The sequence below is a fragment of the Lonchura striata genome, chromosome 13, assembly GCF_050655825.1.
Source record: "Lonchura striata isolate lonStrDom1 chromosome 13, ASM5065582v1, whole genome shotgun sequence".
In the NCBI taxonomy this organism is placed as follows: Eukaryota; Metazoa; Chordata; class Aves; order Passeriformes; family Estrildidae; genus Lonchura; species Lonchura striata.
In genome coordinates, this window is record NC_140715.1 from 4,541,440 (window position 1) to 4,567,190 (window position 25,751).

Consider the following 25,751-nt stretch of genomic DNA (forward strand, 5'->3'; position numbering starts at 1 on the left):
AAGCAATAGGCAACTCAATTAAAGACACAGACCACAATCAACTCAAAGACATTATCATTCTTCCTAAGCACATGGACATTCTAGAACATATGTCACTCTGCAACCATTAACGTGATGTTTATGTCCACATCCAACAGCTACCGCTCACAGGGAAGAGGTGTATCAGACATGACAGAGGATAAAATTAATGACTTTCTGACACATGCTTTCAAATAAAAAGCCCCAAACCCAGACTCTGCACGTAAATTTAACTCTCCCATCCCTACAATCCTACCAATTTCACTACCAACAAACCATCAGCAGTAACATCATACAAGCAAGAGCCATTAATAACATCTGAAGGTCTGCTCAAGGCTTGGGAAAGCTTAGTACAACCACAATGAAATTCTACCTCATAACTGTAACAAGGACATAGAGCTGGAGAAATGACATTTCCCACAGCATTTCTTAGACACAGAACCCCTGAAGCATGCACTTCCCTGGGCATTGCTTGCAGACAAATTCATTGGAGGATTGCCATCCTCCTCTGGACACAGGAAAAGGGCACTTGATGTAAGTGGCACAGGCCTTGGCACTAGGCATGACATGAAGGCACACCCAGATTACTGGATCATTGAACCCACCTTTGTCTGTTTAGGGGCCAATCTCTCCCTGTCAAGTAAGATCAGTGATTCTATTTTTAGATAAAGTTTCAGACACACACAGGCCCACCTTTACCTGGTCATTACAAACAAGTCAGCAGTTTAACTATCATTCACAGAGAGCACCCTATTACAGGAAAGCAAATGTATGAATCCACATCTTGGTCATTTCTAATCTGAGCATATTCATTTTGTGTAGTCCAGCAATGGACCATTGAAGTTATAAAAACACCAGCTTTCTCTTCAACAGTTCTTCCTGCCACACTGCACCTGCAAGAGTCTCCTCAAACTCGTTACAGATTGTATGGTTTATTGTCATTAGCAGAGGTACTCCACTGCAAGAAAAGTTGAAAGACAGATTACCATGGCTAATATTTGACTTCTTAATATGTGCATGTGAGAAATAAGACAAATTCTTCCATTAAAAATTGAAGGAAACACACCTATCAATGTCTTTCCCTGTCGGAATTTGAGGTATTGATGATTCCAAGATTACAGAAAGTCTCTGTCTTTCTGCCCCACTGCCAAAGAAGAAGCCATAATTGGTCTGTGCTGGTTTCCAGGTTGTTTATTCTGTTTATCTCTAACATGTTCTGCTGCCCTGCCACAGCTCTGTCCTGCAGGGCAGCGTGTGGGGCTCTGACCTCAGTGGGATGTTACAAACATTAAATACCAGAAACTCCCTGGGCTGGATTTACAATAACGTGCCAATACCTGTCACCTATGTTGAACAGTGTGTCCCCAGCCTGAACCAACAGAAAAATGCCAACACCACAGTGAATCATGGAGGGCATGAAGAAGGAGATAAAGGACAAGACACACCCAGTTTTCTGCATTTGTCCCCTTTGAACCACTAATCTAGAATCCTAAATTTTTACTTTTGCACCCATGCCACACTTAATTATTACTTATATCAAACACTCAGAACTTGTAATTCATCCTGTAAGATTGAAAACTCTTTTGCATGGACAGAGATCACAGACAGTATCTCTGGGGGCTCTGTCCAGGGGGGTTTCTGATCCCCTGTCAGGGTCCCAGACCTTCCAGGGCAGACAGAGGGAAGCTCTGGATGCCCCCATTTTCCTGTCGAGTTGTAAAAATAAAAGGCACGTATGGGACAGCCAAGCAAATGTAAGAGCTGTGATCAGATACCACCAGATACAAAGGCCCAGCTTGAGATCAGTACAAAGAACAAGACAATAATGTAGCATCTGCAGAAAGGAAGGGATCAGGCTCCTCTGGATTACAGCTCTTGGAGGAAATACATAACCTAAATATTAAAAGTAGGGATGTAATGAATTTCCTTATTGCAAAGCTCCCATTGTGACATTTCAGATTGGAACACATAAGGATATTAATTAAATACATTACATTAACATGTAAATACCCCATGACTCTCCATAGAACTGCAGTAATATCTGTTAAGACACACATATTGGGAAGGAGAAAATTGCATTACATTATACTAGAAATGGACACTGAAACCTCGTATCCATTAGCAGTCTTTCACACACAGAGCCCAGTATTTGCATATCCTGCCTCTAAAATCTTGCATATTGTTTCTTGACCTTGATACTTTGAAAGAGGCTTCCATCAAAATGCCGGTTATTCAGACTATTTCCCTTCATAATGCACCGGGATAACCTATGGTCATCGAACAGGTGTCCTTAAAACTCTGTACTAAGAGGAAAGAAATATTTGTCTGCCAAATATATCTCAGAGAAGAAGCAGGAAGGAGGTGAAACACTACATGTCCATCAAAAGATACCGAGGAAGTGAGGATCATATGATACAGAAACAGCTTCATAAAAAAAGCCCTGCAGGCAAGAGCAGTCTCCCTTATCCTGCATCCCTCACAAGCTGAAAAACTCAGACCCGACCGCACGTCCATTATGGTGCACTAGGAAGCCCCGCAATTAGCACGTCCCTAAAAGATACTTTTCCATCCTTGTCAGCAAACATCGATCTGAAGGACAGAGAAAAGCCGGAAAAGAGTAGAGAAGCAACAGAATAAGGAATAGTGGAGAAAAACTGGTACGGGGAACTCACCGGGACAGAGGCGGAATCCACGGGACGAGCGCCGGCAGGATCGTGGTCCCCGAGCAGCGGCGCGGGCTCGTCGGGCGGCGGCCGGGCCGGGAGGGTGTCGCAGCAGCTGCCGGCCGAGAAGCGCAGCTGGCTCTTGCGCGAGTCGGCCGTGAGCGACACCTCGTGCGAGTAGGACTGGAGGAAGGCGCGCACGCCGTCGATGCCCACGAAGTGCGACACGGGCACGCCGCGCAGGGCGCCGCTGTCCGCCGGCAGCAGCTGCTGGCGGCGCCAGCGCCGCAGGCGCAGCGCCAGCAGCAGCAGCAGGAAGGCCACGAAGAGGCACGACACGGCGGCCACGGCCAGCACGAGCCAGCGCGTCAGGCTGGCGGCCGGCTCGCCCGGCGCCGCCGCCTCGTCGGCCGCGCTGCCCAGCTCGGCCAGCAGCTCGGCCATGCTCTCGGCCAGCACCACGCTCAGCGTGGCCGTGGCCGACAGCGCCGGCCGCCCGTGGTCCTTCACCAGCACCACCAGGCTGTGGCGCGCCGCGTCGCGGGCCAGCGGCGAGCGCGCCGTGCGCACCTCGCCGCTGTGCAGCCCCACGCGGAACAGCCCCGGCTCCGTGGCCTTGGCCAGCTCGTAGGACAGCCACGCGTTCTGCCCCGCGTCCGCGTCCACCGCCACCACCTTGGCCACCAGCGCGCCGGCCTCCGACCAGCGCGGCGCCAGCTCCACGCCCGACCACGCGGCGCCCGAGCCCAGAGCTGCCGCCGCCGGCGGGTACAGCACCTGCGGCGCGTTGTCGTTCTCGTCCACGATCTGCAGCCGCACCGACACGTTGCTGCCCAGCGCCGGCGCGCCGCCGTCCTCCGCACGCACCCACAGCTGCAGCTCGCGCAGCTGCTCGTAGTCGAAGGAGCGCAGCGCGTACAGCGCGCCCGTCTCCGCCTGCACCGACACGAACGACGACAGCGGCGCGCCCCGCACCCGCCCCTCCGCCAGCCGGTAGCGCACGCGCGCGTTCTGCCCCCAGTCCGCGTCCGTGGCGCGCACCCTCAGCACCAGCGCGCCCGCCGCGTTGTTCTCCGCCAGCCGCGCGCTGTAGCGCTCCTCCGCGAACACCGGCGCGTTGTCGTTCACGTCCAGCACCCGCAGCGCCAGCACCACGCTGCTCTGCAGCGCCGGCGACCCGCCGTCGGCCGCCCGCACCGTCACGTTGTACTCCGACACCTGCTCCCGGTCCAGCTCTCTCGCTGTCACCACGCTGTAGTAACTGCCGTGAGAGCTCTGCAGCCGGAACGGGACATCCCCGGCCAGTGAGCAGCGCACATCTCCATTGTCCCCCGAGTCACGGTCCTCCACGTGCAGCAGGGCTATCACGGTCCCTGATGGGGAATCCTCAGAGATCTCGCTTAGTGCCGACCTCACTGAAATCTCGGGTGCGTTGTCATTGACGTCTGTCACAGTGATCACGACTTTCGCCGTATCATAAAGACCCCCACCATCGTATGCCTGCACCTCCAGTTCATAAGCATCGCCTTCCTCGAAGTCCAAGCTTCGCTCCAGGGTGATTGCTCCCGTGTCAGAGTGAAGGTGGAACATCTGCAATGAAATCTTTTTTTTTTTAAAGGAGTATTTCACTTGCCCGTTCAGGCCCTCATCCGCATCTGTGGCCGTGATGGTGACAAGGACAGAGCCCACGGGCACGTCCTCGGGCACACGCACCGTGTACTCCGCCTGGCTGAACACGGGCGCGTTGTCGTTCGCGTCCAGCACCGTCACGCGGATCCGAGCCGTGCCCGTCCGTGCCGGATCGCCACCGTCCATCGCCCTCAGCACCAGCTCGTGAAACGCCGCCTCCTCCCGGTCCAGCGCCTTCGCCAGCACCAGCTCGGGACGCTGATCACCGCCGGGGCCCGCCTGCACGGCCAGCGAGAAGTGCTCGTCGCCGCTCAGCTCGTAGCTCTGCAGGGAATTACGGCCAGCATCCGGGTCGTGAGCTTCGGCCAGGGGAAACCGCGACCCCGGGATTGTTGTCTCGCTCATTCTCAGCTCTGTTTCTGCCTCTTGAAAGCTGGGTGCGTTGTCGTTTATATCCGCAATCTCCACTTCTATTTCATAGAATTTCATTTCCCCCTCCACTATCAGCTCACAGGGCAGCACGCATTGCTGCACACTCTCGCACAGCTGCTCTCTGTCGATCCTCTCTGCCGTCACTAAATGTCCCGTCTTCCCGTGCAAAGCGAAATACTGCGTCCTACCTTTGGAGACCACTCGGATTCCACGATCGCTGATCTCCGGCAGCCGCAGCCCCAGGTCCTTGGCCACGTCGCCCACGAACGAGCCCTTGGGCATCTCCTCGGGCACGGAGTAGCGCAGCTGCCCCCACGCCGCCTCCCAAGCTGCCAGCAGCACGGCCCAGAGCAGAGCTCGCTGCCGCCGGCCCCAGCGCCTCCCCGCCGCGCACATCTCCGCAGCAGCACGCCAACACCCCGAGCAGAGCCCCACCGCAGACCGCCGATCTGCCTCACTGTCCTTCCCCAGCTCGCTGCCCCGGCCGCTCCGCCGCCGGCAGTCCCTCCGCTCGCTGCAGAACGGTTCCGTACCGCGGGGATGATCACTGACCGTCCTCCCGCCGGGCCACGAATCCGGCGAGCGAGTGATCGAGCGGATCCGCAGCGGGCGGGGCTGCGGCGCTCCGAGCTCCTCTCGCTCCTCTCGGTCAGCAGCGGCGCCCGCAGCCTCCTCCCGGCACTGCAGGCTCCGAGCGCCGCTGAGCTCTGCCCGCTCTGCCCACGGGCAGCTCGCGGGGAATGGACATTTGCCACGGAGACAATTTCCCATGCAGCGGTGACCTCCTGCACCGCCTTTTCTCCAACCGATCTCTGCTTTGGTCTTTCAGGGGATCACCATCGGGAGGAATGTCGAGGCATTCCGTGGAGGTGGTGCTTCTACCACAGGAGGTACTAATAACTTACTAACGGCAATATATGTATATTAAAGCATATTTTTTACCATTACAAGCTCTAGATTACCATTAGTCTTACCAGGTTTGTTCAAAAACCCCTTCAGCAACGGGGTCCGAGGTTGAAAACATTAGATACACGCCCACACACACCGATAGCCTGAGCCATCAGGCTCATTAACATAAGCGGGACGAGAACAATTGCATGGTTCTTGAAGTCAGGGAGCAAATTGTTATATGATTGTTATAGGTAGAAGTAAAGATGTAGTGAATATTCTCAAAGGAAAACTTGAAGGAATCAAGATGCAAATGTTTGAATGTCAGTTAAATTTAGTGTTTCCTTACTTTTTACACATTTACACCACATCAAGGAATTTTATAGCCAGTAAAAAAAAAAAAATTATCAAGAATCAACCTGCAAAGCATTGAAGTGTAACAAAAAAGTATATCAGGAAAAACATTTTTTAATCATATTGGTACAACATTACCAAGGAAAGGATTGTAGAACAGTGGAAGAAAAGTATAGCTGCCTAATCGAAACGCTGCTAACCCATGAAAAATATAGAAATAAGTTTGATTCAAGCGCCTGAACTGTCATATGGCTGATCTCCTTGATACTGTCAGATACTCCTTTTTCAGATAACTGTTTTTGTAAAGAGTCAGAATTCAAAATCTACTCTTCTCCAAATCCGATATCTCCATAAATCTGAAACCCTTAGGGTAAATAAGAAAGGAAAAATCAACCATCTGAAGCAAGTCTTTCTGAACCTTGAACTCTGTATGAAATAAATATAATGAAGAGTAAAACAGAAACTGACAGCCAGGATAAAAAAAGGAAGACGGCCCAATACTGCATTATCCCCGAAAACGAGCGACAGTCTTTTCTTTCACTCAGGATGCAGAACATAGTATTCTACACACTTTTCCTTAAGTGAGTCCAATAGGCAAAAAACCACCCCAAAACAAAACAGAAAAACCCAACTATTCATAAACGGATTTGTGTAAAGCAATAATCCAGTTTCAAAAGCACAATTTCTGAACAAAATCAGGAAAAAAAATATCTACAACATCATTTGTCACTGTGTTGGTGGTTTTTTTTTTTTTTTTTTTTTCTCTACAATTCCACCACGCAGAATCAATGAATCTCCTACACGGTAAGAACCCGTTTCAATGCAGGAAATGCATTTTAATTTACAGAGTACGAGTTTTGAAGACAAAACGTCTTCCACTGAATTGCACTCTGTTACCAAGGAAGAACCAGGTGCTACCTCTAGCCTCCTGCTCTCCACGGAATGAGGATACCCCTTCACTTAATTCAGTTTCTACATTACTTTCCTTAATTAATGGAGACAGATGTGTGCCTCCCACAATGATATACCCCAGAAAACAGGGGAACACTATAAGATAGAGAGTAACAGTCTAAGAATCTCAGCTGAAATGGAACCTATTACCAAGGAAAGATCAAAACCTTCCGCGCCTACATGGAGACACAAATGACTTCTCACGGACACCTTACCGAGAAAACGAGGAGGGAAAGGAAGGTAAAAGGAAAGCCTCAATAACAGAACAAGGGCTCAGCATTACAAACCTGCGGTACGTCGGGGCCGGCGAGGGGCTCTCCCGTGAGGGCGTTGCTGCTCGGATTCTCGCAGGAATCGCCGCCCAGAAGCTCCTCCGCCGACAGGACGGGCACCGGCGGCGGCGGCCAAGCGGCCTCGGGCACGGCGCGGGCCGGCGCCGCCACGCACAGGTTGTAGGAGTAGGGCAAGGTGCCCTCGCAGAAGTCGGCCGGGAAGGCGGCGCCGGCCACCGAGAAGCGCTGCGCGCCCAGGCAGCGCAGCACGGCGGGCGGCCCGGCCCGGCGCAGCCGCGCCAGCACGGCCAGCGCCACGCTCAGCACCAAGAGCGCCGAGAGCAGCGCCAGCGCCAGCACCAGGTAGAACTGCAGCTCGGCCGCCGCCGCCGCCGCCTCGGCGCCCGCCGCCCGCTCGCTCAGCTCCGGCAGCGCCTCCTGCAAGCTCTCGGCCAGCACCACGTGCAGCGTGGCCGTGGCCGACAGCGCCGGCTGCCCGTGGTCCTTCACCACGGCCACCACTCGCTGCTTGGCCGCGTCCCGCTCGGACACGGCCCGCGCCGTGCGCACCTCGCCGCTGTGCAGCCCCACGCGGAACAGCGCCGGCTCCGACGCCTGCACCAGCTCGTACGACAGCCACGCGTTGCGCCCCGCGTCCGCGTCCACCGCCACCACCTTGGCCACCAGGTAGCCGGCCTCGGCTGAACGCGGCACCACCTCGAAAGGAGGCGGCGCCCCTGCCGCCGCCTCGCCCGCCGCCGCCGCCGCCGGCCACAGCACCCGGGGCGCGTTGTCGTTGCGGTCCAGCACGAAGACGCGCACCGTGGCCGTGGAGCTGCGCGCCGGCGAGCCGCCGTCCTGCGCCCGCACCGCCAGCGTGAACTCGCGGCACTGCTCGTAGTCCAAGGAGCGCTGCGCGTACAGCGCGCCGCTCCGCGCCTCCACCGACACGAGCGGCGCCGCGCCCGCCGCGCCCGCGCTGCCGCCCGCCAGCCAGTAGCTCACGCGCCCGTTGGCGCCCGCGTCCGCGTCCCGCGCCTGCACGCGCAGCACCAGCGCGCCCGCCGCGTTGTTCTCCGCCACGTACGCGCTGTACGCCGCCTCCTCGAACACCGGCGCGTTGTCGTTCACGTCCGACACCTCCAGCACCAGCTCCGTGCTGCTCCACAGCGCCGGCCTGCCCCGGTCCCGGGCCACCACCGTCACGCGGTGCTCGGACGCCTGCTCTCGGTCCAGCGCGCCCGCCGTCACCACCTTGTACGAGCCGCCCGATGATGCCACGATCGACAGCGGCGCCTCTCCCGACAGCTCGCACGACACCTGGCCGTTCTCGCCGGAGTCCGGGTCGTTCACGTTCAGCACGGCCACCACGGTGCCCACCGGAGCGTCCTCAGGCACTGGGCTCGACAGTGAAAGAATCGTGATTTCGGGCGTGTTGTCGTTCTCGTCCGTGATATCGATCTGCACTTCACAGTGATCAGTGAGCCCGCCACCATCCATCGCCTCCAAGCCAAAAACGTATTTTTTTTTCTCCTCGAAATCGAGAGGACCCACAGTTTTGATCTCTCCACTCTCACTCTCGATAGAGAACAATGAGAGCACCTCGTCTGGGACGTTGCTGAAGGAGTAGGAAACTCGCCCATTTGCGCCCAAGTCCGCATCCGTGGCTCGCACCCGCAGCACTGATGATCCCACTGGCAAATTCTCTGCCACGCGTTCCTCATATACGCTTTTGCTGAACACAGGGGGGTTGTCATTTGCATCTGTCACGTTGATGCGAACCAGGACAGTCCCGGATCTCACAGGTTCCCCGCCGTCCACTGCTGTCAGCACCAGCTCAAAAGAACTCTGCTTCTCCCTGTCCAAAGCTCTCTCCAGTACTAATTCCGGCTGCTTCTTTCCACCCGGCTTGTCTTTCACTGACAGTGAGAAGGACGGGTCGCTCGTGAGTTGGTAAGTCAGCAGGGAGTTGCTTCCTAGGTCTGCATCTCGTGCCATTTCCAAAGGAAAACGAGCACCGGAAAGGGTCCATTCACCAATTTCGAGGTCCAGAGCAGCGTTGCTAAAAACTGGGGTGTTGTCATTGACGTCCTCAATGGCCACCTCAATGTGGAATACGTTCAGCGGGTTGTGCACCAGCACCTCGAAGCTGACGGAGCAGGTCGCCGATTCTCCGCACATCTGCTCCCGGTCCAGCCTCTCGTTCACGTACAGGTTCCCGTTCTCCTCATTCACCGTGAAGTATTGCAGCTGCTTCTTGCCGGCAGACGCCACCTGCAGCTTGCGCGCCGGCAGCTCGTCCGCGCTGAGCCCCAGGTCCCGCGCCAGCGGCCCCACGAGCGAGCCTCTGCCCAGCTCCTCGGGGATGGCGTAGCGGAGCCGCTCGGCCGCCGCCCGGCCCCACACGCACAGCAGCACCGCGGCCAGCAGCGCTCGCCCGCCGCCCGGCCCGCGCCTCTGCCGCCGCCTCACCGCCATTCTCTGCCGCCGGCGCTCGCCGCGCTCCTGCCTCCCGCCGCTGCCCCGCTTCCCTTGCAGCCGCTCTCGCCACGCAGCGCAGGGGCCGCCGCAGCGCAGCCAGCCCGCTCGGGCCGCCTCTCCCCGCCTCTCGCCGCCGCCGCCGCTGCTGCCGGTGGCGGTGCCGCTGCCGCTGCGGCCGGCGCCGGGCGAGCGAGCAGCCTGCGGGGGCAGGACGCTGCGGCGGCGGCGGCGGCGGCTCCAGCGCCGCTCGGCGGCGGCCAACAGCGGCACCCGGAGGCGCCGCCGCGCCACTGCAGCCGCCGGACGGCCGCGCTCAAGGGGGCCCGGCTTGGGCGGGGCTCGGCGGCGGCACCGGGCCCGGGCTCCCGCCGCCACCGCCGACAGACAGCGCTGAAGCTCCTGGTTTATGTTGAGCGGGAAACTTAATGATTAGAGCAACAATAGTCGTGCCATGACTAAAAGGTTTTTTTTGTATTTGTAGGAAATATTTAAGCTAATATTATTATTGCCATAGTGCTTCCCGTCATGTTTTTGGAGGAGGCATGATAACAAACAAGGAAAAAATTATGTGTGTCAGAGCAATTAAGAAGTTTGGCTCTTGCTGTCAGAGAATCTAAGTCTTGACTCTAGTTTGCAACCAGGATGCAGAGAGGCAGAAGGAAATCCTGCCATTTCTAACCACAGATTTTACTTTTTCCAAACCCACTCTATCAGTTTACACCAAAACTACAAATGCTTCATTTTCCCGTCACTGTCTCTGCATCCCATTAAAAAGTTTGAATTCGATGTTACTTCATAAAGTCAAGGTTTAATTCTGATTAAGAAGAGTTATTAAAACTGACATAGAAATGTGAAGTCCATAATAGTCAGTAGACCTGAACTAAAAGCAATATAACCGTCCATACCATGCAGAAAAAAAGAAACTGCAAATCATTACACTCACTCTAGTCCAAGAGAAAATCAAAATCAGTGCTGGTGTTTGAAACCTCAAATTCTAAGGCCTCCCAAAACAATTGATTTCACATTTGTATTGGTTTAATTTTGGAAGCTGCTACACAAAATTCCTATCAACTGGCCAACCCAGATGTCAAAAGATAGCATGAATAATAATAAATTTTAAATAATTTTGAATTATTAATACCAAAATACCAAATTTTGACCTGACCTTGCTGAGGAAGTTATATCAGATCTGTGGTCTTCAGTGGTTTTGCTACAATTCTGCCTTAAAATTATCACTCCCACAGATGATGAAAGGTCACTGAAATCTCAAGATTTAAGCTAGGTACAATGCACTGATTTGAAAGGGCTACTAGGTGTCTCTTGACTGGACCTAATGATTTTAGTAAATCTCAGACAATGCTTTTATTAAGAACAAGAAAAATGCTTTTAAGTGATGTCAGACAATGCCCTTTTCCTGACTCAGAGGTTGGGTAACTGAGAGGCGTTTTAAAACTTTTATTCCATTTTCAGTCCCATGAGAAGGGTGAGACAATACAGATGTTATCATTCATACAATCACAATCACAAGCCAATTATTTCCTAATTACAATACACCAGAAGCCCTTCTTGGCCTATCAGCTTTTTGCCCCATCATACTGTAAATGCCTTAAAGCCAATAATCTAAAACAACCCCTCATGGGTTCTCCTACAATACATCTTTCATAGTTGTGTTTCTCTAAAGTATATCCTCATATTTGTAAGGCCATTTTTAAACTTTTTTCTAGTTCCATTTCTCTCTCAACAATGTCTGTCCTATTCCATGGCATTTTTAAGACAGCATTTCTTGTCTCAAAGTTTGCATAGGGATGATGTTGGGGAAGATGAAATAGAAAACCTTATAAATATGATTGCCTGGCAAAAGTTTTAGCAAATACTTATATTGAGATGAGAACAAAATTTGACATACCAAACCTTAGTTACTGAACAACTAGAAAACAATAGAATAGCCAGATTGAAAGCAGTTCCCCCTTCTGGCAAAACAATGCCCTTTACCTACAGGTAGGTCCAAGGGTCAGATGGACTGTTCTATCTCACCCCAATGTGTGCTTCATCCCACACCTGTAACCCTCCCCTGGAGCATCAGGAGTCTGTGACCCCACTGGCCCAAGTCTTGTTCCAGCCCACCTTGAAGCCCCCTGATGATGAGCGCCCGAGGGACCTGAAGCTCTCTTGGAACATCCTCTTGGAACCCTCTCCTATCATCCTCTGCCCGTTGCCTCTCCCTGCCCCCACTCCCTAGGGCTTGCCACGAATTGCACCTGGCAACTCCAAGTAGGGCCCTTTACCCTTTATAATAAACCACATATTCTAAGACCAGACTTCAGAGATCTCTCATCTCCATCCCTCCAGACTGTCCTGGAGTCCAGGGCTCCTCACAGGATGCATATTATGGGAACTTTCTGTCAGGCCCTAAGAACTTTCTACAAATCCATTTCCTGCATTTCCCTCTCTCTTGAACTAAGAAAACTTCCTTGATGGCCTTGTTCATCATTCATGGTGCACAGTGGAGCACACAAGGCACTAGCACTAACAATGCCAGGATAACAATCAATGCATATAAACCTATTTTGTAAAGCTCCTTTAGCCATGGTGCAAAACTCCATCCTTCAAACAAGTCCTATAACCATGATCCATCATTTGTTTTCATTTGATTTGTCAAATCTCTCACTTTTTGAAAGACACTGAATGGTCAGACAAGTTCATACGACACAGTCCTTCAAAATCCTCACAACCATGGCCACGTGCCAGTAAGACAAAATTGATGGTGGCTCTGTTCTCTAAGGTTGCATGTCTGACAGCACCAACATCTGCCATCGTGTCACTAATTGCAATGGAATCAGCATTGACTTCTTTACTCAGCTAACACCTTATCTGGTATAATTGTTTTAATGCCTCACCTGAGACAAGTTGAGGCAGAAATAAAGTTGATGTAACTTGATTTGCAGGGCTCCAGGATTTGCAATTGCTATTACTCTTTTCCTCATAATGATGGGCAAATCTTTCTTCCTCTATGTTTTCTCTTCATGGCTTTTTAACTTTAGGTGTAATCACAGTTAGTTGTCTGATGATACATGGGCTACTTTTAATTTTTGAGGGAATGCCCTGCCAGGCTCTATCTTTACAAATGAGCCAAATCAAACACTTCCCACTCTCCCATGTGGAAGTGGTTATTCTCTATTGCACCACTTCTAGGTCTGTATCATGTATGAAATCACGGAGGGGCACATAGTTGGGTAATTTTGAGAAACATGAGACCAATACTTTGGTAAGTGCGATTGACCAGCAGCACTCTACAGTCTCTACCGTGTTCCAGAGCTTGCCAGAGGGAGATCAGAGGTGAGTGCTGCTATGCAATAAAGCACCTTGATCTTTTTAATGCTTATTACACACTTGGAGTAAGCTGCAGGTAGGCCTGTGTGCAAGTGCTGTCCCCAGGGTCCTCCTTGCAAAGCAAGAACCTCAAATCTCTCACTCATTTCTAGTTATTAATAAACAAAACTAAAAGCTCTTACTGGCCCCTATGAAGTAAATACTGGACTCCTCTAAAGTACAGGTGGTTTTAAAAAACATCTCTGCCTAAAAATATAAACTCCCAGAACACCCAGAAATCAGTAAGGTCTCAACCAAGGCCTGCAATCCAGGCCCTTAAGTCTTATTTTAGACTACATTGTAGGGAGGTCAATATCTGGAAATTCATCAGTTCTTGTGAAATTTTCTACTTTGTGGCCCATTAACTTCCTAGAAATATAAAGCCACCAGTCTAAGTGCAGTATCAAAGGCCTTGATGTGAATAGGACCATGGGAAACTCTGTTTAAGCTTCTATATAATTTTACTCACATAAAATATTCTGTCTTGGTTTGCTTTAGAAGGCAGGTCGATATTTCATGCAAAACAACACAAGCTACAGATGCAAAAGGACAGTCTGCAGATAAAAAATATGAACCATAACTTTCAAGGAAACATAACCTGAAGGAAGATCCATGTTGGGAAAATGTCATTACTGCTTTCATGAAAATCTCCTTCAAAAAGTCACAGAGAGGTATAAATGGAGAAAGGAATATTCACACAGGTATTATAACCTGTTCTGCCCAACCATCAACATTGTCACATCTCCAACTCTACAGAACTTGCAGTTCAGCTTCTGAGGCACATAATTGGCAAATAGAACTCAAGAAATGATAATGCATCATGATCATACCCAGAAAGAAAGTACATTTGTGTCCTAAGTGGTATTCTCAGAAGAATGACATGCAGTCATCCAACAGAGAATGGATCATCTTGTCAGATGTTTTCTTTACTCAGAGATTGGGTAACTGAGAGAGGCATTTTTAAAACTTTCATTCTATTTTCAGTCCCATGAGAAGGGTGAGACAATACAGATGTTATCATTCACACAATCACAATCACAAGCCAATATACAATACACCAGAAGCCCTTCTTGACCTATCACCTTCTTGTCACACCTTGATGTAGATGCCTTAAAGAGAATAATATAAAATTACCCCTCATGGATCCTACTACAATGAATCTTTTATAGTTCTGTTTCTCTAAAGTATCTACTCTTATTTGGAAGGCCATTTTTGAAACTTTTTTCTAGCTCCATTTCTCTCTCAACAATGTCTGTCCTATTCCATGGCATTTCTAAGTCAGCATTTCTTGTCTCAAAGTTTGCATACAGATGCAAACTATGTGAGCTTTCTGTCAGGCCCTAAGAACTTTCTACAAATCCATTTCCTGCATTTCCCTCTCTCTTGAACTAAGAAAACTTCCTTGATGGCCTTGTTCATCATTCACGGTGCACAGTGGAGCACATAAGGCACTAGCACTAACAATGCCAGGATAACAATCAATGCATATAAACCTATTTTGTAAAGCTCCTTTAGCCATGGTGCAAAACTCCATCCTTCAGACAAGTCCTATAACCATGATCCATCATTTGTTTTCATTTGATTTGTCAAATCTCTCACTTTTTGAAAGACACTGAATGGTCAGACAAGTTCATACGACACAGTCCTTCAAAATCCTCACAACCATGGCCACGTGCCAGTAAGACAAATTGATGGTGGCTCTGTTCTCTAAGGTTGCATGTCTGACAGCACCAACATCTGCCATCGTGTCACTAATTGCAATGGAAGCAGCATTGACTTCTTTACTCAGCTAACACCTTATCTGGTATAATTGTTTTAATGCCTCACCTGAGACAAGTTGAGGCAGAAATAAAGTTGATGTAACTTGATTTGCAGGGCTCCAGGATTTGCAATTGCTATTACTCTTTTCCTCATAATGATGGGCAAATCTTTCTTCCTCTATGTTTTCTCTTCATGGCTTTTTAACTTTAGGTGTAATCACAGTTAGTTGTCTGATGATACATGGGCTACTTTTAATTTTTTGAGGGAATGTTTTGTTAGGATCTATTTCCACAAATGAGCCAGTATCCTTTTGGTAGTTGCCTTGGGCACTCATCTAGGCCAGCAATTTCACTCTTAGGGGGTCGTGGTGTAGTACAACTGTACTACAAACTTGAGTTTCTGTACACAGGATGATGGAGAGTAACATTTAATTGTGGATCTCTTAGATACTGAAACTTAGCACAAAATTTTATTGCCAAAGAACTAAGAATTTTAAATTTTTTGAGGTTTAGAAGGTGTTTTAAAAAGATTAAGTGTCCAATGATAGTAACTGGTTATGGGATTAGTCTTGTTGGCAGCCTCATGGTAATATTTGTCACAATTGGGTATTGGCCACTTGTTAGGGCCTTCTGTCAGGCTCTAAGAACTCTTTACAAATCTATTTCCCACATAATCTCACTACTTGCTCAGAGAGAATCTCTTCTCTTATCACATGCAGAGTTCCACAAAGACGCAACTTCTTCTAAGGTCATATGTAGGTCTATTAACCCATAACAATACTGAAACAGAAATGTACCCCCCTCTCCTGCTCTCCACACCAGCATTAATGTGACCTGAAATACACTCCTAAGTGAAGATATATCACTACTTAAACTAAACCTACATACACAGAAGATCAGAAAAGGGGAGGGGGCCACGCGGGAACTGGGGAAAAAAACCCAAGACAAAACCAGATGATCAGTGTAAATAAACGTTTTCAAAGAAACTGACAAGGAGGATATTCTAGTCTTCACTGTCAGCATGGAAATTCATCCCCAAGAACACCTGGAACTCACTGAGGTCTCAAGCTGAAAGTCTGAATTTGAAGTCTTACTCTGGACTACACTGTAAATGGTTGCATTTTTTTGAGCAGTCATCATCTCTCATTGATTTTTTACTATATGGTCTGCTCATCTTACAAAAATAAGCAGCCATAAGTTTAAAGGCCTTATTATAGGTCTCATTCTCAAAATAAATCTTCTGAAAATGTGCAATAGATTCTCTTTTACCTTCTGTTACTTTGTTTCTAGCATATGAAATTTTGTCTTAGTTTGTTGAGGCATTTACTGCAAAAAAAACGTTCATGGTTTCTAATGCATTACAGTCCAGAAAAGGAAAAAAAAGGAACCACAACATCCCAGGAGAGAAAGGCCTGAAAGAAAGCGTAATTACAACTGTGAAGAAGCTCTCCATCAAAATATTCTAGAGAGATATAAGCTTGCTCCTCAAGGCAGAAATCATTTTCCAACATCCGATCTTTGGATGAATTAAATTTGAACTCTCCCTGAAGTGTATCTGGACTGCAATGTCTGGTGACTCTCCCCTTGAGCAGGAACAACTCTCAAGGCTTGTCACTCCATAAAAAATACCTTGTATATTTAATCCATACAACAAGTAGTAGAGTGAACCTTACCATCAACCTTTATTAAGATGCACTTCTATGAAGCCGTATTTAAAGTAGTTTTAATAACAGTACTGATTCTTTAAGTGATCCAAATTGCTCTTTTGCAACACCTACACATGCATCATCCTTCTAAATGCAGATTTATTGTAAAAAAGTTATATTATAAGAAGACTACCATTGCTTTCAGTACAGGGAAACTGGTGTCATAGAAAAAAGAATGGCAGAGGCATTGGTGACGGCGATTGATGAAAGAGACGTGGACTCCATGGTTTGCACACATGGAGCCATTTCTTGATTTGCAAAGCTGAGCTTACATACCTTTTCAGCAGTTACAAAAACTAGCACAACTATAACATGTAACTAGGTAACATTGCTTAATCCAAAGCTTTGTACTAACTAGCACAGGTATGTGTTATCTCAGATGAATTCTGCTTACCAAGCACATTGTACCAAGCACACCGCTGACTTCTGCATTCCTTCTTCAAGGTTCTGCTTTCTGCTTTCTGCCTGAGGCCTACTAATGCTAACATAACCACTTCTGTCCTGAGCTGGACAGTGCTCCTAGCTTGGCTTTCTAGATGTATTCCTACACATTGGGACCAGAAATTATATCAAACCATTATTCAGCTAAAACCATATTGACACACCTGTGTACCAATGTCTTTGTCTTAGCAACTGCACAGCATCAAGGTCTAGATGGAAACTGCTCTGCCAGCCTTATAATTTGAATAAATATCTATTTCTAGGACTATCGGCCAAACAAATATCCAGTTTTAGAAGACAGTAACGAAGGAAGCAATGGGAAAGGCGCAACAGTGCAGGAGTCATAGTTTGACATTTATGGCTATGTCAAATAGTAGTAGTAGTAGTAGTTACAAAAGAAGAGTATGTAGCATCTAGAGGCACAGATGTCCAAGTGATCTCATTGGAGAACAAGAAAAGGAAAATGCACAGAAGCCAACAAAGGGAATCTAATACCAGCTTGTGTGAAATAAACATTTACACCAACATTTCAAACTACACAACAACAAAGTCTTCCATCTGTTCTGACTCTATGCTGACAGAATACCTCACCAGGCTGAGACACCATGAATCAAGGCAATCTACTTTGAAAACAGATATCACTGAAAGACACCTCCCACACAATATCTACTTATGGAGAACAAGGATGCTGAAACAGATCCATGCACAGGACCTTGTCTGCTCAACACACTCACCTGAAGTAACATGAAATGATCTAAGCAGTATAAGCAATATGTAGCTTAGATAAAGAATAAATAATCAGAATCAACACCAAGACACTGTCGTTCTTCCTTAACACATGGGTATTTTGGAAGATAACTCATTCTGCAACCATTAATACAATGCTTACACCTATATTCAAAAACTGCCGTTCACAGGAAGAGCTGTATGGGATATAACTCTGCATAATGTTCTGAGCACTGATGAGGAACAGTAGCAAAATATTCTCGTGCATATAGCAAGAGACCCTCAGGGAAAAGCTCCAAGGATTCACATCTATAGGCCCTGACAAACTTTAAGAATTTTTATGAAATTTCAAATGTGCAAGCAATTTTGCCAACTACGCTTGTAAGAACTATCAAGTTTGTAAAGCTAAAAGACGAATCATTTTCCAGGAGATACTGGAAAAGCGGACAGAATGAGGAATCATGATGAAGTGATTAATTAATTAGTTATTTAATACAGAGCCAAATATAGCTCCAGGCACAAGAAACATTATTTCTCCTGGCCCCTCCACCAGTGGTAAAACACCAATTCTTTGGGCTTCTCCTAAGTCGACGAAACAACCTATGCATGACACAGACCACAGTGGAGCAGAAGGGGGAATTGTCCTGGAGGAAGTCGGGACGGAGAAACTCACCGGGACAGAGGCGGAATCCACGGGACGAGCGCCGGCAGGATCGTGGTCCCCGAGCAGCGGCGCGGGCTCGTCGGGCGGCGGCCGGGCCGGGAGGGTGTCGCAGCAGCTGCCGGCCGAGAAGCGCAGCTGGCTCTTGCGCGAGTCGGCCGTGAGCGACACCTCGTGCGAGTAGGACTGGAGGAAGGCGCGCACGCCGTCGATGCCCACGAAGTGCGACACGGGCACGCCGCGCAGGGCGCCGCTGTCCGCCGGCAGCAGCTGCTGGCGGCGCCAGCGCCGCAGGCGCAGCGCCAGCAGCAGCAGCAGGAAGGCCACGAAGAGGCACGACACGGCGGCCACGGCCAGCACGAGCCAGCGCGTCAGGCTGGCGGCCGGCTCGCCCGGCGCCGCCGCCTCGTCGGCCGCGCTGCCCAGCTCGGCCAGCAGCTCGGCCACGCTCTCGGCCAGCACCACGCTCAGCGTGGCCGTGGCCGACAGCGCCGGCCGCCCGTGGTCCTTCACCAGCACCACCAGGCTGTGGCGCGCCGCGTCGCGGGCCAGCGGCGAGCGCGCCGTGCGCACCTCGCCGCTGTGCAGCCCCACGCGGAACAGCCCCGGCTCCGTGGCCTTGGCCAGCTCGTAGGACAGCCACGCGTTCTGCCCCGCGTCCGCGTCCACCGCCACCACCTTGGCCACCAGCGCGCCGGCCTCCGACCAGCGCGGCGCCAGCTCCGCGCCCGACCACGCGGCGCCCGAGCCCAGAGCTGCCGCCGCCGGCGGGTACAGCACCTGCGGCGCGTTGTCGTTCTCGTCCACGATCTGCAGCCGCACCGACACGTTGCTGCCCAGCGCCGGCGCGCCGCCGTCCTCCGCACGCACCCACAGCTGCAGCTCGCGCAGCTGCTCGTAGTCGAAGGAGCGCAGCGCGTACAGCGCGCCCGTCTCCGCCTGCACCGACACGAACGACGACAGCGGCGCGCCCCGCACCCGCCCCTCCGCCAGCCGGTAGCGCACGCGCGCGTTCTGCCCCCAGTCCGCGTCCGTGGCGCGCACCCTCAGCACCAGCGCGCCCGCCGCGTTGTTCTCCGCCAGCCGCGCGCTGTAGCGCTCCTCCGCGAACACCGGCGCGTTGTCGTTCACGTCCAGCACCCGCAGCGCCAGCACCGCGCTGCTCTGCAGCGCCGGCGACCCGCCGTCGGCCGCTCGCACCGTCACGTTGTACTCCGACACCTGCTCCCGGTCCAGCTCTCTCGCTGTCACCACGCTGTAGTAATTGGCCTGGGAGCTTTGAAGCCGAAACGGGACGTCTTTGTCGAGGGAGCACCGCACGTCACCGTTCGCCCCGGAATCCCGGTCCTGCACGTACAAAAGGGCCACGACAGTTCCCGAGGGGGCGTCTTCTGAGATCTCGCTTAGTGCTGACCGCACGGAAATCTCCGGTGCGTTGTCGTTGACGTCTGTCACAGTGATCACGACTTTCGCTGTATCATAAAGAGCCCCACCATCATATGCCTGCAGATCCAGCTCGTAGGCATCACGTTCCTCGAAGTCCAGGCTTCGCCCCAGAGTGATTGCTCCAGTCTCAGAGTCCAGGTGAAATATCTGTGATGATGTCTTTTTTCTTTTAAAAGAGAATTTCACCTTCCCGTTCAGACCCTCGTCGACGTCCGTTGCCGTGACGGTGACGAGGACAGAGCCCACGGGCACGTCCTCGGGCACACGCACCGTGTACTCCGCCTGGCTGAACACGGGCGCATTGTCGTTCACGTCCACCACGGTCACACGGATCCGGGCTGTGCCCGTCCGTGCCGGATCGCCGCCGTCCATCGCCCTCAGCACCAGCTCGTGAAAAGCCGCTTCCTCCCGGTCCAGCGCCTTCGCCAGCACCAGCTCGGGACGCTGATCGCCGCCGGGGCCCGCCTGCACGGCCAGCGAGAAGTGCTCGTCGCCGCTCAGCTCGTAGCTCTGCAGGGAATTCCGGGCCAAGTCTGGGTCATGAGCCTCTGTCAGTGGAAACCGCGACCCCGGCGCTGTCATCTCGCTCAGTCTAAGCTCTGTTTCTGCCTCTTGAAAGTTGGGTGCGTTGTCGTTAATATCGGCAATTTCTACTTCTATTCCATAGAACTTCATTTCCCCCTCCACTATCAGTTCACAGCGCAGCACGCATTGCTGCACACTCTCACACAGCTGCTCTCTGTCGATTTTTTGCACTGTCACTAAATGTCCCGTCTTCTTCTGTAAAGAGAAATACTGTGTTCTGCCCTCGGAGACCACTCGGATTCCACGATCGGTGATCTCCGGCAGCTGCAGCCCCAGGTCTTTGGCCACGTCACCCACGAATGATCCCTTGGGCATCTCCTCGGGCACGGAGTAGCGCAGCTGCCCCCACGCCGCCTCCCACGCTGCCAGCAGCACGGCCCAGAGCAGAGCTCGCTGCCGCCGGCCCCAGCGCCTCCCCGCCGCGCACATCTCGGCCGCAGCACCGCAACACTGCCGGGAGCTCTCCGCCGCCGCTCACCGATCTGGCTTCACGGTGCAGCTCCGGCGCTTCGCTCCCGAGCGCTTCTGCCAGGCCCTTCCGACTCCCTTCAGCACGTCTCGGCACCGCGGGAACGACCGCAGACTGTTCCGCCGCCGACTCACACACCGGGAGAGCGAGAGAGCCGGGCCGCAGCGGGCGGGGCTGCGGCGCTCCGAGCTCCTCTCGCTCCTCTCGGTCAGCAGCGGCGCCCGCAGCCTCCTCCCGGCACTGCAGGCACCGAGCGCCGCCGAGCGCTGCCCGCTCTGCCCACGGGCAGCTCGCGGGGAATGGACATTTGCCACGGAGACAATTTTCCCGTGCAACGGTGACCTCCTGCACCGCCTTTTCTCCAGCCGATGTCTGCTTTGGTCCTTCAGGGGATCACCATCGGGAGGAATGTCAAGTCATTCCGTGGGGGTGTTGCTTCAATCGCAGGAGGTAATAATAACTTACTAACGGCAATTTATGTATATTAAAGCATATTTTTCCCCATTTCATGCTCTAGATTACCATTAGTCTTACCCTCTTTGTTCAAAAACCTCTTCAGCAACGGTGTCTGAGATTGAAAACTTTAGATACGCGCCCATACACACCGATAACCTGAGCAATCAGGCTCATTAACATAAGCGGGACGAGAACAATCGCATGGTTCTTAAACTCAGGGAGCTAATTGTCATATGATTATTACAGGTAGAAATAAATATGTAGCTAATATTCTCAAAGGAAAACTTGACGGAATCAAGATGCAAATGTTTGAATATCGCTGTCAGTTAAATTTAGTGTTTCCTTACTTCTTGCACTCTTGCACCGCATCAAGTAATTGTATAGCCAGGAAAAAAAAAAAAAGAAAAAAAGGAATTTATCAAGAATCAACCTTTAGAGCACTGAAGTGTACTAATAAAGTATATCAGTAAAAAGATTTTTTTTAATCATATTGGTACAACATTACCAAGGAAAGAATTGTAGGACAGTAGAAGAAAAGTACAATTCCGCACTCGAAACTGCAGACCCATGAAAAATGTACAAAGGAGTTTCGTTCAAGTGCCTGAACTGTCATTTGGCTGACCTCCTTGGTACTTCATACTCTCAGATGTCTATCCTTGTAAAAAGCCAGAAGTTTAAAAACCTACTGTTCTCAAAAGCCCCAACATCTCCATAAATCTCAAACTCTTAGGGTAAAGACGAAAGGAAAATGAAAAACATCTGAAACAAACCTTTTTTTACCTTCACCTCTGTATGAAATAAATATCATGAAGAGCAAACCAGAGAACTGCCAGCCAGGATGCAAAAAGGAAGCCGGCCCACTATTGCATTATCCTCCCGTCCCCAAATCGTGGGACATTCTTTTATTTCACTCAGGATGCAGAACATAACACGCTGCACACCTTTCCTTTGTGAGTCCGATAGGCAAAAAAAACCCCATCAAACAAAACGGAAAAGCCCAACCATTCATAAACGGATTTGTGTAAAGCTATAAACAAGTTTCAAATTCACTCTTTCTGAATAAAATCAGGAAAGAAAATATCTAAAACATCATTTGCCTGTGGATTTTCTTTCTCTCCAATTCCATCACGCAGAATCAGCGGGTCTCCAAAACATTAAGAAACCAAGTTCAATGCTGGAAATTAATTTTAATTTAAAGAGCATGAGTTTTGAAGACAAAACGCCTTTCACTGAATTTTACTCTGTTACCAAGGAAGAAGCAGGTGCTACAGCTAGCCTCCTGCTTTCCGTGGAAGGGGAACAGAACTTCCTTAATTCAGTTTCTTAATTAATTTGCTTAATTCATGGACACAGGGGCGTACCTCCCACAACAATATAACCCCAGAAAACAGGGGAACACTTCTTCAAGTTAAAAAGAGAGTTATAGTCAAAACACCTCGGCAGAAATGGAAGCCAATACCAAGGAAAGAGCAGAATTTTCCGCGGCGAAATGGGGACGCTAATGAGGATTTCTCATGGACAAGGGTCCGAGAAAACGAGGGGGGGCAAGGACGGTCATAGGAAAGCCTCAATAACACAACAAGCGCGCACCATAACACACCTGCGGTGCATCGGGATTCGCGGGAGGCTCTCCCGTGAGCACGTTGCTGTTCAGGCTCGGCTTCTCGCAGGAATCGCCGCCCAGAAGCTCCTCCGCCGACAGGACGGGCACCGGCGGCGGCGGCGGCGGCCAAGCGGCCTCGGGCACGGCGCGGGCCGGCGCCGCCACGCACAGGTTGTAGGAGTAGGGCAAGGTGCCCTCGCAGAAGTCGGTCGGGAAGGCGGCGCCGGCCACCGAGAAGCGCTGCGCGCCCAGGCAGCGCAGCACGGCGGGCGACCCGGCCCGGCGCAGCCGCGCCAGCACGGCCAGCGCCACGCTCAGCACCAAGAGCGCCGAGAGCAGCGCCAGCGCCAGCACCAGGTAGAACTGCAGCTCGGCCGCCGCCGCCGCCGCCTCGGCGCCCGCCGCCCGCTCGCTCAGCTCCGGCAGCGCCTCCTGCAAGCTCTCGGCCAGCACCACGTGCAGCGTGGCCGTGGCCGACAGCGCCGGCTGCCCGTGGTCCTTCACCACGGCCACCACTCGCTGCTTGGCCGCGTCCCGCTCGGACACGGCCCGCGCCGTGCGCACCTCGCCGCTGTGCAGCCCCACGCGGAACAGCGCCGGCTCCGACGCCTGCACCAGCTCGTACGACAGCCACGCGTTGCGCCCCGCGTCCGCGTCCACCGCCACCACCTTGGCCACCAGGTAGCCGGCCTCGGCGGAACGCGGCACCACCTCGAAAGGAGGCGGCGCCCCTGCCGCCGCCTCGCCCGCCGCCGCCGCCGCCGGCCACAGCACCCGGGGCGCGTTGTCGTTGCGGTCCAGCACGAAGACGCGCACCGTGGCCGTGGAGCTGCGCGCCGGCGAGCCGCCGTCCTGCGCCCGCACCGCCAGCGTGAACTCGCGGCACTGCTCGTAGTCCAAGGAGCGCTGCGCGTACAGCGCGCCGCTCCGCGCCTCCACCGACACGAGCGGCGCCGCGCCCGCCGCGCCCGCGCTGCCGCCCGCCAGCCAGTAGCTCACGCGCCCGTTGGCGCCCGCGTCCGCGTCCCGCGCCTGCACGCGCAGCACCAGCGCGCCCGCCGCGTTGTTCTCCGCCACGTACGCGCTGTACGCCGCCTCCTCGAACACCGGCGCGTTGTCGTTCACGTCCGACACCTCCAGCACCAGCTCCGCGCTGCTCCACAGCGCCGGCCTGCCCCGGTCCCGGGCCACCACCGTCACGCGGTGCTCGGACGCCTGCTCTCGGTCCAGCGCACCCGCCGTCACCACCTTGTACGAGCCGCCCGACGACGCCACGATCGACAGCGGCGCCTCTCCTGACAGCTCACACGACACCTGGCCGTTCTCGCCCGAGTCCAGGTCATTTACGTTCAAGAGAGCTACCACGGTGCCCACCGGAGCGTCTTCAGGCACCGGGCTCGAGAGCGACAGAATTGTGATCTCAGGTCGGTTATCATTTACATCAAGCACCTCCACCTCCACCTTGGAATGTGCCACCAAACCGCCGCCATCCGTCGCCTCCGCAGTCAGGCTGAACATGCGCGTGTCCTCAAAGTCCAGAGCTTCCTGCAGGGTGATCGTTCCTCTCTGGGCATCTACTACGAACTTCTGAAGCACTTTAGTCGGCATTTTCCCGAAACCATAAGAAATGTGTGCGTTGGTGCCGGCGTCGGCATCAGAGGCAGAGATGTTCACCACTATCGATCCCGGAGGCGTGTCCTCACGCAGGCTCACACGGTACCGGTCCAGCGTGAACACGGGTGGGTTGTCATTGGCGTCGGTGACGTTGATCCAGAGCTCGGCGGTGCCAGTCCGAGGTGGGTCTCCCCCATCCAGTGCTGTCAGCAGCAGCCGCAGGCTCGGCTCACTCTCCCGGTCCAGTGAGCGGCGCAGCACCAGCTCCGCAGATTTGCTGCCGTCTTGGCTCTCTTTCACCTCCACCGTGAAATACCCATTAGGCTCCAGCTCATAGCCTTGTAGTGAGTTACTACCCGTGTCCGGATCCTCTGCCATACCCAAGTAAAACCGGGCACCGGGAGAAGTCAACTCGTTGATCTCCAGTTGGAAACTGTCTTGAAGGAAGCGTGGCGTGTTGTCATTAACATCCGCGATCACCACTTCAACGTGGAAAATGTTCAGCGGGTTGTGCACCAGCACCTCGAAGCTGACGGAGCAGGTCGCCGACTCGCCGCACATCTCCTCCCGGTCCAGCCTCTCGTTCACGTACAGGTTCCCGTTCTCCTCAGTCACCGTGAAGTATTGCAGCTGCTTCTTGCCGGCAGACGCCACCTGCAGCTTGCGCGCCGGCAGCTCGTCCGCGCTGAGCCCCAGGTCCCGCGCCAGCGGCCCCACGAGCGAGCCTCTGCCCAGCTCCTCGGGGATGGCGTAGCGGAGCCGCTCGGCCGCCGCCCGGCCCCACACGCACAGCAGCACCGCGGCCAGCAGCGCTCGCCCGCCGCCCGGCCCGCGCCTCTGCCGCCGCCTCACCGCCATTCTCTGCCGCCGGCGCTCGCCGCGCTCCTGCCTCCCGCCGCTGCCCCGCTTCCCTTGCAGCCGCTCTCGCCACGCAGCGCAGGGGCCGCCGCAGCGCAGCCAGCCCGCTCGGGCCGCCTCTCCCCGCCTCTCGCCGCCGCCGCCGCTGCTGCCGGTGGCGGTGCCGCTGCCGCTGCGGCCGGCGCCGGGCGAGCGAGCAGCCTGCGGGGGCAGGACGCTGCGGCGGCGGCGGCGGCGGCTCCAGCGCCGCTCGGCGGCGGCCAACAGCGGCACCCGGAGGCGCCGCCGCGCCACTGCAGCCGCCGGACGGCCGCGCTCAAGGGGGCCCGGCTTGGGCGGGGCTCGGCGGCGGCACCGGGGCCGGGCTCC

General features: G+C 52.9%; 4 pseudogenes across 1 annotated transcript; all 4 read right to left on the reverse strand.

Moving 5' to 3' along the window:
* Positions 1–1,712: 1,712 nt before the first annotated feature.
* Positions 1,713–5,514, reverse strand: LOC146766126 (protocadherin gamma-A10 pseudogene; annotated as a pseudogene).
* Positions 5,515–7,182: 1,668 nt separating this feature from the next.
* LOC146766127 (protocadherin gamma-B1 pseudogene) lies at positions 7,183–9,881 on the reverse strand (annotated as a pseudogene).
* Positions 9,882–10,051: 170 nt separating this feature from the next.
* LOC146766128 (protocadherin gamma-A10 pseudogene) lies at positions 10,052–23,058 on the reverse strand (annotated as a pseudogene). The gene has a single exon (XR_014958274.1). The product of XR_014958274.1 is annotated as a protocadherin gamma-A10 pseudogene (transcript).
* On the reverse strand, positions 20,857–25,578 carry LOC146766129 (protocadherin gamma-B5 pseudogene; annotated as a pseudogene).
* Between the last annotated feature and the right edge of the window lie 173 nt (positions 25,579–25,751).